The 13938-nt window shown below is 41.3% G+C and overlaps 1 long non-coding RNA gene across 1 annotated transcript in view; it reads right to left on the bottom strand.

Moving 5' to 3' along the window:
- Positions 1-1496: 1496 nt before the first annotated feature.
- LOC135233003 (uncharacterized) overlaps positions 1497-13938 on the bottom strand; it is a 27585-nt gene continuing 15143 nt past the window's right edge. The window contains exon 3 of the long non-coding RNA XR_010323676.1: positions 1497-5180. This is a non-coding gene — a long non-coding RNA (uncharacterized LOC135233003). The remainder of the gene's footprint in view (positions 5181-13938) is intronic.

Below are 13938 nucleotides of genomic sequence, written 5' to 3'. Positions count from 1 at the left end.
CGTCCAAGGTCACCCCACCGGGAACTGGTGGATCCAGGCTTTGAACTCAGGCTGTCTGGCTGTAGAGCCCAAACTTCTTACTCGCACATCACTGCCTCTCACAGCTCTCCACCTAAGGACAGGCAGGGACATCAATACTCCAGTGTAATTTGTTTTGATGTCTTCCTGATGCCACTGAACTGATTGAATCAAATTGACTTTTGGTGGTTGTTTCTATTTGGCTTGGTTTTGTTTGCTTCTTTGTTTGCTAAATGAATTCATGTCTGGCTACTATATGTCAGGAGTCCTGGGACAGTGCAAATGGTTAATGTACAAAGCTAGAAGCACCTTGGAAGAAAGGTCTGGTGACCTACTTCTGAAAATCAGCCATTGAAAACTCTATGGAGCACAGCTGTATTCTGACACAGGACGGGTCACCATGAGTCAGAATTGACTCGACAGAACTGGTACAATGTGTCAAGCATCTTCATGTACATTATCTCATTTTATCTTCCCAATAATTCCATGACATAAGATTACAATTCCTATTTACAGAGGCTCAGACAAGACTTAGGCTTACCCAAAGTCACGTTGCTAGTGTTTAGACAGTGTCCAAAGAGTCTGAATTTTCAATGGCTACCAGCAAGGGCCTTCGGCTCATAGAGTAGGGAATGTGACTACTAACCCACCCTTCCACCAAGAGATTCTAAGGGAGAAGGTGGAGGCCACAACAGAATGGAAAACTTTCCCCGGGGCAGCAGTGGGAGAAAGCAATGGGAAGCTGCCTTCAGCTGCTGTCACACCATCTTGTGCTGTCCTGACTTGCAAGCACCATGACCTGAGGGAAACCATCTTCTGTTCCAAAACCTGCTGTGTCAGTTGATTAGATAATAGTGGCAACATGCTTTGATGACAAGTGATGTCGGAAACACTCTATGTTTGGAATGAGTCCCAGGGGACTTCAGGCCAGATTAAGGCTGATGAATAGGTCTGCTCAGATCACTGGGCTGCTTTGTGTGGGAAAAGAATTGTTTCCCAAAATGTTTCTCCTAGAGTAGCTGCCAAAATCACCCAGCTCCACTCCACACCCAAACATGTCCTCCTTCAGCTTGCAAATACTGGCTTTTGTGTGAGGAAAAGGAAATAAATGCAGTCAGTTCAACCATAGACCAGTCAATGAAATGGCAAGTGTACCTTGGTCCTATGCCGAGAGACCAAAAGAAGTGTTTAGTGCCCAACTACCATTACTGAATGTTTTGATCAAAGATTCTATAGAAGAATCTTGATCAAAAGGGGGAAATGCAGAACAGAATTTGCAATTTCACAGAATCCAGAGTTTTTTGGACCAGTGAGGCTGAATGAACCCTTGGAGCTATTGTCCTGAGATAATCTTTAAACCTTAAATCTCAAACCAAAACTATCCCCTGAAGTCTTTTTTGAACCAAACAATTAAAAAAAAAAAAAAAAAAAAAAACCCATTGCTATCAAGTCAATTCCGACTCATAGGACCCTATAGAACCTACAGGACAGAGTAGAACTACCCTGTAGAGTTTCCAAGGAGCACCTGGTGGATTTGAACTGCTACTCTTTTGGTTAGCAGCCGTAGCACTTAACCACTACACTGCCAGGGTTTCCAAACCAAACAATAGTTTAGCTTAAATAGTAAAGTATGCCTACCTTTAAGCATTGTGTCTTTTAACAAATTATCTCTGTGGGATCAAATTGACAACAGCAACTCAAAAGGTTAAATGAGAAGTGTAGGGGCAATAAGTTTCTGTGGTGGAACAATTTGGAAAAGGACAGCGAGAATGATTGCACAACTTGAAGAATATAATCAATGTCACTGAATTGCACATGTAGAAATTGTTGAAATGGTATATCTCTTTCTGTACATTTTTTCACCAAAAATAATTTTTTTTGAAGAGTATGTCTTGGGTGAAAAACAATTACAAACGTTTAGAACACAATTCCATGTGTAAGTTGTATCAGGAGGGAGGGAGAATATAAGCTGAATAGATGAGACATATTAGCAAACCAAAGACAGTCAGGTTAGAAAAGAACATCCCAGAGCATGTAATCCAACCCCATCCATGTTTAAGTCTCTTCCTCTCTCCTGGATAGCATTCCTGTCAAGGCCAAGTAGTCACCCAGCCTGTGCCTGAGTATCTGGGTGGGTTGTATGTTCATTATCAACTGATAAGTGAAAGAGGAAACCCATCACAGATGTTAGCCAATGTCTTCAGTGTAAATATTCCTATCCCAAACCATAGCGTTATTGGTTTGGGAACTTTAAAAGGTAATTATATAACACACTTTGTCAATGATACTAAAGGGAAATAGGAACTCTAATCTGTTGCTGGTGGCAGTGTAGGTAAATTCGCTTGATTTCTTCAAGAGTGCATTTACCAGCCAACGGTCCATCAGCAGATGAATGGGTAAACAAAATGTGGTATAGCCATACAAGTAAACATCCCTCAGCTATAAAGAAAAAGGACTGGGCAGTGTTTCGTTCTGTCATGCATAGGGTCGCTATGAGTCTTAACCCACTTGATGGCACCTAACAACAATAACATAAAGAGAAACGGAGCCCTGATACATGCTACCACATGGATGAACCCTGAAAACATTCTACTGAGTGAAGTAAGTCAGACACAAAAGGACAAATATTGTATGACCCCACTTACATGAAATATCTAGAACAGGCAAACACATAGAGATCAAAGTTTATTAGTGGTTACCACAGGTAGGTGAGGAGGGAAATGGAGAGATATTCCTTAAACGGTACTGAATTTCTGGTACAAAACCCAACCAAACCCAGTGCCGTCGAGTCAATTCCGACTCATAGCGACCCTATAGAACAGAGTAGAACTGCCCCGTAGAGTTTCCAAGGAGCACCTGGCAGATTTGAACTGCCAACCCTTTGGTTAGCAGCTGTAGCACTTAACCACTATGCCACCAGTGTTTCCGAATTTCTGGTAGGGGTGAGGAAAACTATTGGCACCAGATAGTGGTGATGGTTTGCACAACATGGCGATTGTAAACAACGTCACCAAATTATACACTTAGAAATTGTTGAAATGGCAAATGTTTTATTACAGTGAAACCTGTGAAAGCTGGAATTCAATGGGAGTGCTAGTTCTTCCGGGTCACACAAGTTTTCTGCCTTTGACGAGGGTACACTCTTACCGCTTTTCTATCACTTGTTTTAGTAGAAAATATTTTCCTTTTCCTTCTCTGACAGGTTCCTGCCTTACTCAGTTTCTAGCTTTTGCAAGTTTTACTATATATCTATTTCACCACAATAAAATAATTTCCTTTTAAGTGCATTTCCCTTTGACCCAGCAATCCCACTTCTGGGAACTTATCCTGCTTATAAACCAGCACACATCAGAAATGATGTACATATAGCATTATCCATTGCACCACTGTTTGCAATATATAAAGCTTAAAATAACCAAGTACCTATCGAAAGAGATCAGGTTAATTAAAGTATGGCACATCCACCCAGTGGAATACTATGCAGCAACAAAAAAGAAGACAAAAGCTCTTCCTACCCTACCATAAAAAAATCTCCAGGCTGTATTGCCAAGTCGGAAAAAGCAAGGTGCTAAACACGATACATAGAGTATGATACCTTTTGTGTAAGAAATAACATCATACGTTCATATTTGCTTGCATGAGGAAACAATGCAAGGATACATAAGAAACTAATAAAAGTGGTTACCTGTTGGGGGAGGAGATGGGGGATGTGGTGGGTAGGAACAGAGTGGGAGAGAGACTTCCTCAGGATTTATCTTTTCATAACATTATTTTGAGCCATGTCAATTTGTAAACTTTTCAAAACAACAAAATAAAGTAAGCACACAAAGCAAAATTGAGTCTTGAGTTTTACGGACGTTAACGTGCAGATATTAGAGTATCACACTGAACCCAAGGTCTCCTGAGCTTTCTCTCCTCCCTTCCTTCCTTCCTCTTCCTTCCTTCCTTCCTCCTTCCCTTCTTCCTTGCTTTCTTTCCCCTTCCTTTTCCCAGCCATCCAGCTCAGTGTCCATCCTCAGATAGAGAAGTCTTTGCTCCCTCTGTGCTTCCTTCGGTCTTGCAGACTCCAGAGCCTCAGGCTTTGGCCAGAAGCTACTGAGATGCTGACAAAACTAAGGGGGAAGTGGGCTCTGGTCCCTGGGCTGAGGGAGGCTGTGGGGTCTCACTCTAGACTCTCCACCAGACAAGGCTGCAGACAATTTTGCTCCTAGTTATTTAAGAAGCAAGCACATCTCACCAAGTCAAACATTAATTGTTTCAGGAGACAACATAATCTGGCCTTATAGGAGGGGAAAAAATCTTCTCCTGTCGTCTGGCATTCTTCTGCTGGGGTGCATTTGATGCTTTTCTGAGCCTGGCCTGCAGCATAGGAGCCACCATGCTACAATGGCCATACCTGCTCCCTTTTGCTGTGCTGGACTCCAGCAGTACCTGATCCAAGGCTCCCACAAGTCTTTCTGATTCCAGCTCTTCCACCTGCTGAAGAAGGCTCTGAGTTTCCCTTCACCCCTTCACACAATAATTACTTCTCCAAATACAACCTATTAGAAGAATATTTAAATACATGGTGTTAAAACAATAACAAAGCTTTTGAACCCATAGCAAGTGGTAAAAAATTAAGTCTATGAAAATAAATGCCTTTCTGAAAAGTCAAAAGGTACATTCTATAATATTAAATGTTCTGTTTTATATGAGGGTGGTATTTTTCTCAAAAGAAGGTTCTAGAATCATCCTGGTTATTGTCGTTAAGTGCTGTCACGTCAGTCCTGACTCATGCTTACATACAACAGAACAAAACACTCCCCGGTCCTGTACCATCCTCACAATTGTCACTATGTTTGAGCCCATTGTTGTAGCCACTGTGTCAATCCAGCTCTTTGAGGGTCTTCCTCTTTTCTACCGACCTTCTACTTTACCAAGTATAATGTCCTTCTCCAGGGACTGGTACCCCCTCATAACATGTCCAAAGTACATGAGACAAAGTCTTACCAACCTCACTTCTAAGGAGCATTCTGGCTGTATTTCTTCTGAGACGGATGTGTTCGTTCTTCTAGCAGTCCACGGTATATTCAATATTCTTCACCAACACCATAATTCAAAAGTGACAATTCTTCTTTGGTCTTCCTTATTCATTGTCCAGCTTTCACACGTGTATGAGGTGACTGAAAATACCACGGCTTCGGTCAGGTGCACCTTAGTCCTCAAAGTAACATCTTTGCTTTTTAACACTTTAAAGAGCAGGCTTGCCCAATGCAATATGTCGTTTGACTGCTGCTTCCATCTTGGTTAAATTTCAGGTTAAAACCTGAACCAAGAAGAGATAATGCACCAAATCTGAAGTTATGTTAGGAAAGTCTCTACATGTGTGAAGGTTACACGCTTCATAGGGCAGCCCACAGGCGTATCGCCATCACTCCCAGGCATCGTCAGCTACAGTTTCCCACGCTTACATTGCCTAACTTGCTCTTGAGTACAGACACAGTGTGGTAGGTATGTAAATGAAGACTTCTTTAGGAAATGGACACACCTGGGATTGGCAGCTGCCCATCCAGTGTACAGTAGCCATCATTTTAAGCACATATAATATTCAGGATTTTGAGCAAACTAAGTTTAAAAAGCAGGTAATTAGTTAACTTTAGCAAAAGCCAACCAGTCATACATAAAGACATTTCAGCAGGAAAATTCCATGTGTTAGAGGAGTTAAGTTATATGTGATAGCTCAAATATGTGTGAACCCCACCCCACATCACCCACTCAAAAAAGACAAAGAAGACCCTGAAGTTTTAATGCTCAGAAGGTACAATCAGTGTAGTGGGAAAACTCTGGTGGTCAGGGGCAAGGAACGGGTGGGTCAAAGGCATCACAAAAACGCTGTAATGGCCTGAGAGCGCTACAAGCGATGACAGCTACCAGGAATGAATCACTACTTGCCAGGAATCAGGCTAAATGGCTCACATGCCTCATCTCAGTCAATCCTCCTGATAACCCGATAGGATTGGTTTTGTTGCTGGTGGTGTTTTAAGTTACTCTTGAGGCGGCTCTGACTCATGGAGGCCCCGTGTACAACACAACAAAACACTGCCTGGTCCTGCGCCATCTTCAGCATTGTTGCTATGCTCAAGTCCATCGTTGTGGCCACTGTATTTTGAGTGCCTTCGAACCTAGAGGGTTCATCTTCCAACGTTATCAGACAACACTCTGTTGTGACCAATAGGATTGGTTTTAGAATCTCCACTTTAGTGAGGAGGAAAGTGAGGCTCTGTGCTAGTTATGTATTGCTACGTAAGAAATTCCCCCAAGATTTAACAGTTTAAAACAGCAATAAACATTTATTATCCCATACAGTTTCCAAGAGTCAAGATTTGGTAGTATCTTAGCTGGGTGGTTCTGGCTCAGGATCTCTCATGAGGTTGTAGTCAAGGTATTGGCTGAAGGCTTGACTGGGGCTGGAGGGTCTGCTTCCAAGATAGCTCCCTCACATGGCTGGTTGGCAAAAAGCCTCAGTTTCTCACCACATGGCACTCTCCACAGGGTTGCTTGTGTCCTCAAGACATGGCAGCTGCCTTTGCCCAGAGCAATTGATCCAAGAGAGTGGAAAACAGAATTTGCAATGTCTTTTGTGACCCAGCCTCAAAAGTCATGTGTCCTTCAGTATCCTGTTGATTACACAGCCCTGTTCAGTGTAGGGGGGATTACACAAGAGCATGAATACCAGGAGGTGAGAATCACTGGAATCATCTTGGACTCTGGCTTCCACAGAGCCCAAGAGGTTAAGTAATTGTCTTAAGATCACTCAGCTAATTTCAAATTCTGCCTTACACCAAAATTAACACCCTTTCCCTACATAACACTGCCCCCGCCAACAACTTTCCTGCAGGACAACACCAAGTGAAGACTGGAAGGTCCTAATTAAGCCAGATCTCTGTTGCATTGCTTTTGCCAAAAATTTTATCTTTAATCTGCTGAGAAATATTTTTATATTGAGAACATAGCTCAGGCTTTCTAACAGGAATTGATGAAAAAATGGTTTTTACTTTATTGATTTTGCTCTAAATCAAGCTTGCTGTACTTCATTCATGGCTACGGCTTTTTTTTTTTTTTTAAAGGGGGGTGATAACTGTATTTATTGAAAATATTTCCAGATTACAAACTGTTTTGTGATAATTTCCATCTTTCAGAGTTAAACTGAATATGTTCTATGTGTTGTATAGGAGGTGACTGGAGGGCACTTTTATTCCCTTGAATAACAGGGGCTCCGCAATTTATTCCTTAGTAATAAAAATTGAATGTGTAAGAACTGGGACCAACAAGGGTCAGCTCAAATGAAAGATTTTATGACTGGCAGTTATATTAAATCTTTTCAACAATCTATAGAAAGAATCTGAAATATGTCAAACTTATTTCTTTAAGTTTTTTCAAGTGAGAGATTTTATTGCATCGAGTCACAGATCAGGAGAAAAACTACTCTTAGGTCATCCAATCCTCACCACTGCCAGTGCCATTGCTCCCTTCAGAATCAAAGGCTGGGTATTAACTAGTCTGAAGTCAACTTCTTCTAATTAAAATGAAAGTCATAAAGCAAAGTATTTCAATAATTTACAGTAACAATAATCCCAAAATTATATAGTACTTAATATCAATGAAATGTAGAGCATTTCACGTCTTTTTATTTCTCTCACCTGGAAAGAAAACTAAAGCCCCATGGCAAATTTAAGGGAACATTCATTAACTTTTTATAGAGTGAATGAGTTGTGTACACGTATGTGTGTCTGCACGTGCATGTGTGCGGAGAGAGGGAGAAGGAATTAATAGCTGTTGGGCACCTACTGTCTTCCAGGTTTTCAGTTAGGTCCAGTGGACCCAAAGATGAATGAGACTCTTCAAAGAGTCACAGGTAGTTAAGGGGTGTCTTAGTCATCTAGTGCTGCTATAATAGAAATACCAAAAGTAGATGGCTTTAACAAATAGAAATGTATTCTCTCACAGTCTAGGAGGCTAGAAGTCCAAATTCAGGGTGCTAGCTCCAGGGGAAGGCTTTCACTCTCTTTTGGCTCAGGGCCATGGTCCTTGTCATCAATCTTCCCTGGTCGAGGAGCTTCTCAGAACAGGGACCCCAGATCCAAAGGACGCCCTATTCTCCTGGCTCTTGTTTCTTGGTGGTATGAGGTCCTCCACGTCTCCCTACGCACTTCTTTCTTTTATATCTCAAAAGAGATTGATTTAAGACAAGACCTAATCTTGTAGATTGAGTCCTGCCTCATTAACAGAACTGCCGCTAATCCCACCTCATTAACATCGTAGGAGCAGGATTTACAACACAGGAAAATCACATCAGATGACAAAATGGTGGACAATCACACAATACTGGGAATCATGGCCTAGCCGAGTTGACACACATTTTGGGGGGACACAATTCAATCCATGACAAGGGGCATAGCCCACAAACAATTGTCTCCCAATGCAACAAAGTAAACATAGTAGCTGAGGAAGTGTGGGCATTGGACCTGACACAGCTGGGGCAGACTAAGAAAGGCAAAGCCATTTCTGTGCACAGAGAAAGGGTGGCATCTTTCCACATAGAAAGGAGAACTGGAGTTGTTATAAAGCCTCATGGTTCCTGCCTCCTCTGTGACATCAGTTTAGGACATAGACTCATCATTTGCCTTTTAATAACAGCTTCTATCATTGAAAGATCACAAAAGTAAGGAGTTCACATACTGGTCTCCTCAACTAGTCTAGAAGCTCCCTGGGGGCAAGAACTGTGCAGATCCATCTCTAAAACTCAGCTCCTACCCAAATGCCTGACACCAGTCCCCAGGGATGGATTATCCAATAAGCAAGGTAACCACAGTGATCACATGTAGTGAACGATTTCACATTTTTCCACCATATCAAAGATTCTGCTTCTAGGTATGGCTGGTATCTGTCTCTCTCCCAACCCCATAGCACCTTCCCACAGAATCAAAGCCTCTTCAAATTTATAAACCCTGACAGGGGCAGATTACCCAGAGAGCAAGGTAAACCCATGCTTACCTTGCTTATTTGGTAATCCACCCCTGCCAGTTCTCCTAACGCCCAAACTAAAGACCTAAGTAGTACATGTTTCATGCAAAAAAAGAAAAAGAAGAAGCATAATATTTCCAGGTGTGAAAAGGAATAGCTTTTTTGAAGTTGCCTTAATTTTTGGAATTTTTAATTGTTTTAATACACATGAAAGAATGTATATCATATATGACAGTTATGAAGCAATATAAATAAAATAACCACCTGGGAACATCTAATGGTACCAAAAAGTAAGCAAGATAATATCCATATGCCTACAAGGAAGACCAGTTAATCCAGCTATTGTTCAAATTTAGGCACCAAACACTAAGGCCAAAGATAAAGAAACTGAAGACTTTTACCAACTTCTACAGTCCAAAATTGATCGAACATGCAGTCAGCATGCATTGATAACTACTGGTGGTGGGACTGCAAAAGTTGGAAACAAAGAAGAAGGATTAGGAATTGGAAAATATGGCCTTGGTGACAGAAACAATGCCAGAGATCATACGACAGAATTTTGCAAGCCCAACGCCTTCTTCATTGCAAATACCTTTTTTTAACAACATAAACGGTGATTATACACATGGACCTCACCAGATGGAATACACAGGAATCAAATCGATTACATCTGTGTAAAGAGACTATGGAAAACCTCAATATCATCAGTCAGAACAAGGCCAGGCCAACTGCAGAACAGACCATCGATTGCTCACGTGAAAGTTCAAGTTGAAGCTGAAGAATTAAAGCCAGCATACGAGAGCCAAGGTACGACCTTGAGTATATCCCACCTGAATTTAGAGACCATCTCAAGAATGGATTTGACGTGTTGAACACTAATGACAAAGACCAGACGAGTTGCGGAATGACATCAAGGACATCATACATGAAGAAAGTAACGGGTCATTAAAAAGACAGGAAAGAAATCAGGAAAACAATACCATTTATAATAGCCCCTAAAGAAATAAAATACTTAGGAATAAATCTAACCAGTGAGCTTGTCTTAATCATCTAGTCCTGCTATAACAGAAATACCACAAGCGGGTGGATTTAACAAAGAGAAATCTATTTTCTCACAGTCCAGTAGGCTAGAAGTCCAAAATACAGGGTGTCAGCTCCAGAGGAAGGTTTTCTCTCTCTGTTGGCTCTGGAGGAAGGTCATTGTCATTGATCTTCCCTGGACTAGGAGCTTCTCTGTACAGGAACCCTGGGTCCAAAGGATGCACTCAGCTCCCACCACTGCTTTCTGGGTGGTATGAAGTCTCCACTCTCTGCTTGCTTCCCTTTCCTTTTATGTCTTGTAAGATAAAAGGTGGTGCAGGCCACAGCTCAGGGAAATTCCCTTTACATTGGATCAGGGATGTGACCTCAGTAAGGGTGTTACAATCCCACCCTAATCCTCTTTAACATAAAATTACAATCACAGAATGGAGGCCAACCACTCAATACTGGGAATCATGGCCTATACAAGTTGACATATAATTTGGGGGGACACAGTTCAACCCATGACAGAGGAAAAAGAACTGTATAAAGAAAACTACAAAACACTACTGCAAGAAATCAAAAGAGATCTACATAAATGGGAAAACATAACATGTCCATGGACAGGTAAACTCAACATTGTGAAAATGACAATTCTACCCAAAGCAATTTACAAATACAATGCAAACCCAATCCAAATACCAATAACATTCTTTAAAGAGATGGAAAAAGTAATCATTAACTTTATATGGAAAGAGAAGAAGCCCTGGATAAGTAAAGCACTATTGAAGAAGAATAAAGTAGGGAGACTTGCACTACCTGACCTCAGAACCTAGTACACAGCTACAGTAGTCAAAACAGCCTGGTACTATTATGACAGATACACTGACCAATGGAACAGAATTGAGAACCCAGATGTAAATCCATTCACCTACTGTCACCTGATCTTCAACAAGGGCCCAAAATCCATCAAATGGGGAAAAGGTAGTCTCTTTAACATATGGTGCTGGCAAAACTGGATGTCCATCTGCAAAAAAAGAAACAGGACCCATACCTCACACTACACACAAAAACTAATTCTAAATGAATCAAAGACCTAAATATAAAGTCAAAAACTATAAAGATCATAGAAGAAAAAATAGGATCAACGCTAAGGGCCCTAATACACGGCATTAGCAGAATACAAACCATAACTAACAACACACAAACTCCAGAAGATAAGCTAGATAACTGGGATCTTCTAAAGGTTAAACACTTATGCTCATCAAAGACTTCACCAAAAGAGTAAAAAGAGGACCTACAGATTGGGAAAAAAAATTTGGCTATTACAAATCCAACAAAGGCCTAATCTCTAAAATCTACAGGAAAATCCAACACCCCTACAACAAGAAGACAATCCAATTAAAAAATGGGCAAAGGAAATGAACAGACACTTCACCAAAGAAGACATTCAAGTGGCTAACAGACACATGAGGAAATGCTCGAGATCACTAGCCACTAGAGAAATGCAAATCAAAACCACAGTGAGATACCATCTCACTCCTGCATTACAGGCATGAATCAAAAAAACAGAAAATAACAAATGTTGGAGAGGTTGCAGGGAGACTGGAACTCTTATGCACTCCTGGTGGGAATGCAAAATGGTACAACCATTTTGGAAAATGAAATGGTGCTTCCTTAGAAAGCTAGAAATAGAAATACCATATGATCCAGCAATCCCACTCCTAGGAATATACCCTAGAGAAGTAAGAGCTATCACACAAATAGACATAGGCACACCCATGTTCACTGCAGCATTGTTCACAGTAACAGAAAAATGGAAACAACCTAGATGCCCATCAATAGATGAATGGATAAACAAACTATGGTGCACACATGCAATGGAGTACTACGCAATGATAAAGAACAATGATGAATCTTTGAAGCATCTCACAACATGGATGAATCTGGAGGGCATCATGCTGAGTGAGATAAGTCAATCGCAAAAGTACAAATATTGTATGAGACCACTACTATAAAAATCCATGAAAAGATCTGCACACAAAAAAAATCTTTGATGGTTACGAAGGAGAGGAGGGGTGGGGATGGAAAAACACTAAATAGACAATAGATAAGTGGTAACTTTGGTGAAGGGTAAGACAGTACACAATACTGGGGAAACTAACACAACTTGTAGAAGGCAAGATCATGGAAGCTCCATAGACACATACAAACTCCCTGAGGGATCTAAATACTGGGCTGAGGGCTGTGGGGACCATGGTTTCAGGGAACATCTAGCTCAACTGGCATAACATCGTTTATAAAGAAAATGTTCTACATTCTACTCTGGTGAGTCTGGGGTCTTAAAAGCTTGTGAGCGGCCTTCTAAGATACTCCACTGGTCTCGCCCCTTTAGGAGCAAGGAAGAATGAAGAAAACTGAAGATACAAAGGGAAGGTTAGCCCAAAGGACTAATGGATTACGACTACCAGCCTCCACCAGACTGAGCCCAGTAGAACCAGATGGTGCCCGGCTACCACCGACTGTTCTGACAGGGATCACAATAGAGGGTCCCAGACAGAGCTGGAGAAAAATGTAGAAAAAAATCCTAACTCAGAAATAAGACCAGACTTACTGGCCTGACAGAGACTGGAGAAACCCTGAGAGTATGGCCCCCGCACACCCTTTTAGCTCGGTAACGAATTCACTCCTGAGGTTCACCCTTTAGCCAAAGATATGATAGGGGCACACCAGCCAAAGGGCAAGGACTAGAAGGCAGGAAGGGACAGGAAAACTGGTAACAGGGAACCCAAGGTTGAGAAGGGAGAGTGTTGACATGTCATGGGGTTGGTAACTGTCATGGATTGAATCGTGTCCACTAGCCAATAAAAAAAAAAATAATGTTCCCTAAAATGTTAGGTATAGGACTGGTTGCTCTATGACTCTGGACAAGTGTAATACCTTGAATACTCTGCATAAAATGGCTACCATCTTCCTACCCAACTTCATTTCCTTCTATCTCTGCTGTGGATTCTTTCATCCATCGTCTCATCGTCTCCCAAGGCTTCTATGTTGATATCCATGCTGTTTATCCTACTTCTCTTTGCCCTTTTGAATACACCATCTTGACCGGGATAACTTACGTTAATCTTGAGGATCGAATAATTAACTTCACTTAACCCCCATTTTGAAACTTTACCTTTGAAGGTTGTGTGATTGAATCCTTGGTTTGGGGTTCTGAGGGAGGAGGAGGGATGCATTCTCAATTGACGAAAACTGAAGATGGAGTGGGAATAACCTGGAGCAAAGGACTTTGTATTTTGGTTGGGAATTTAAGACTGGAATAACAAAGGCCTACTACAGTGGCAACAAGGTCTGGAGGTCGACAGTCCAGAATTCAAAAATGACCTCAGACACCAAGCAAGGTCTTTCCATTTTTTTTCGGCTCTCCACATGTATAGTCTTCTTCCTCATCCTTCTTGCCTCCTAGCCACTAGGTAGCTACTGTGCCTCCAGGTGTTATGCCTGCAATTAAGGAAAGAAAAAGACGGAAGGAAAAATGCTCTGCCAGTTGAGCCAGCCCCCCCTTTTAAAATCAGTGTTAATGAGTTATAATTTACATATAATAAAAAACACCTATTTTAAGCGTTCTTTGAGTTTTGAAAAACATATTTGAAAAATGTATACACCCATGTAATTACCATCACATTCAAAATACAGATTATTTCCATCACCCAAAAACTTCCCTCATGTTCCTTTGTATTCAACTCCCTCTCACCTCTGACCCTAGGAAACTGTTGTTGTTCTTTAATCACTGCAGATTAGTTTTTTCTTGTCCTAGAAGTTCAAATAAATGTTGTTGTTAAGTGCCATTGAGTCAGTTCTGACTCACGGCGACCCCATGTACAACAGAACAAA

This window comes from Loxodonta africana, chromosome 12 (assembly GCF_030014295.1).
Source record: "Loxodonta africana isolate mLoxAfr1 chromosome 12, mLoxAfr1.hap2, whole genome shotgun sequence".
In the NCBI taxonomy this organism is placed as follows: Eukaryota; Metazoa; Chordata; class Mammalia; order Proboscidea; family Elephantidae; genus Loxodonta; species Loxodonta africana.
Note: the sequence above shows the minus strand (reverse complement) of the source record. Positions and strands in the feature narration are given on the sequence as shown.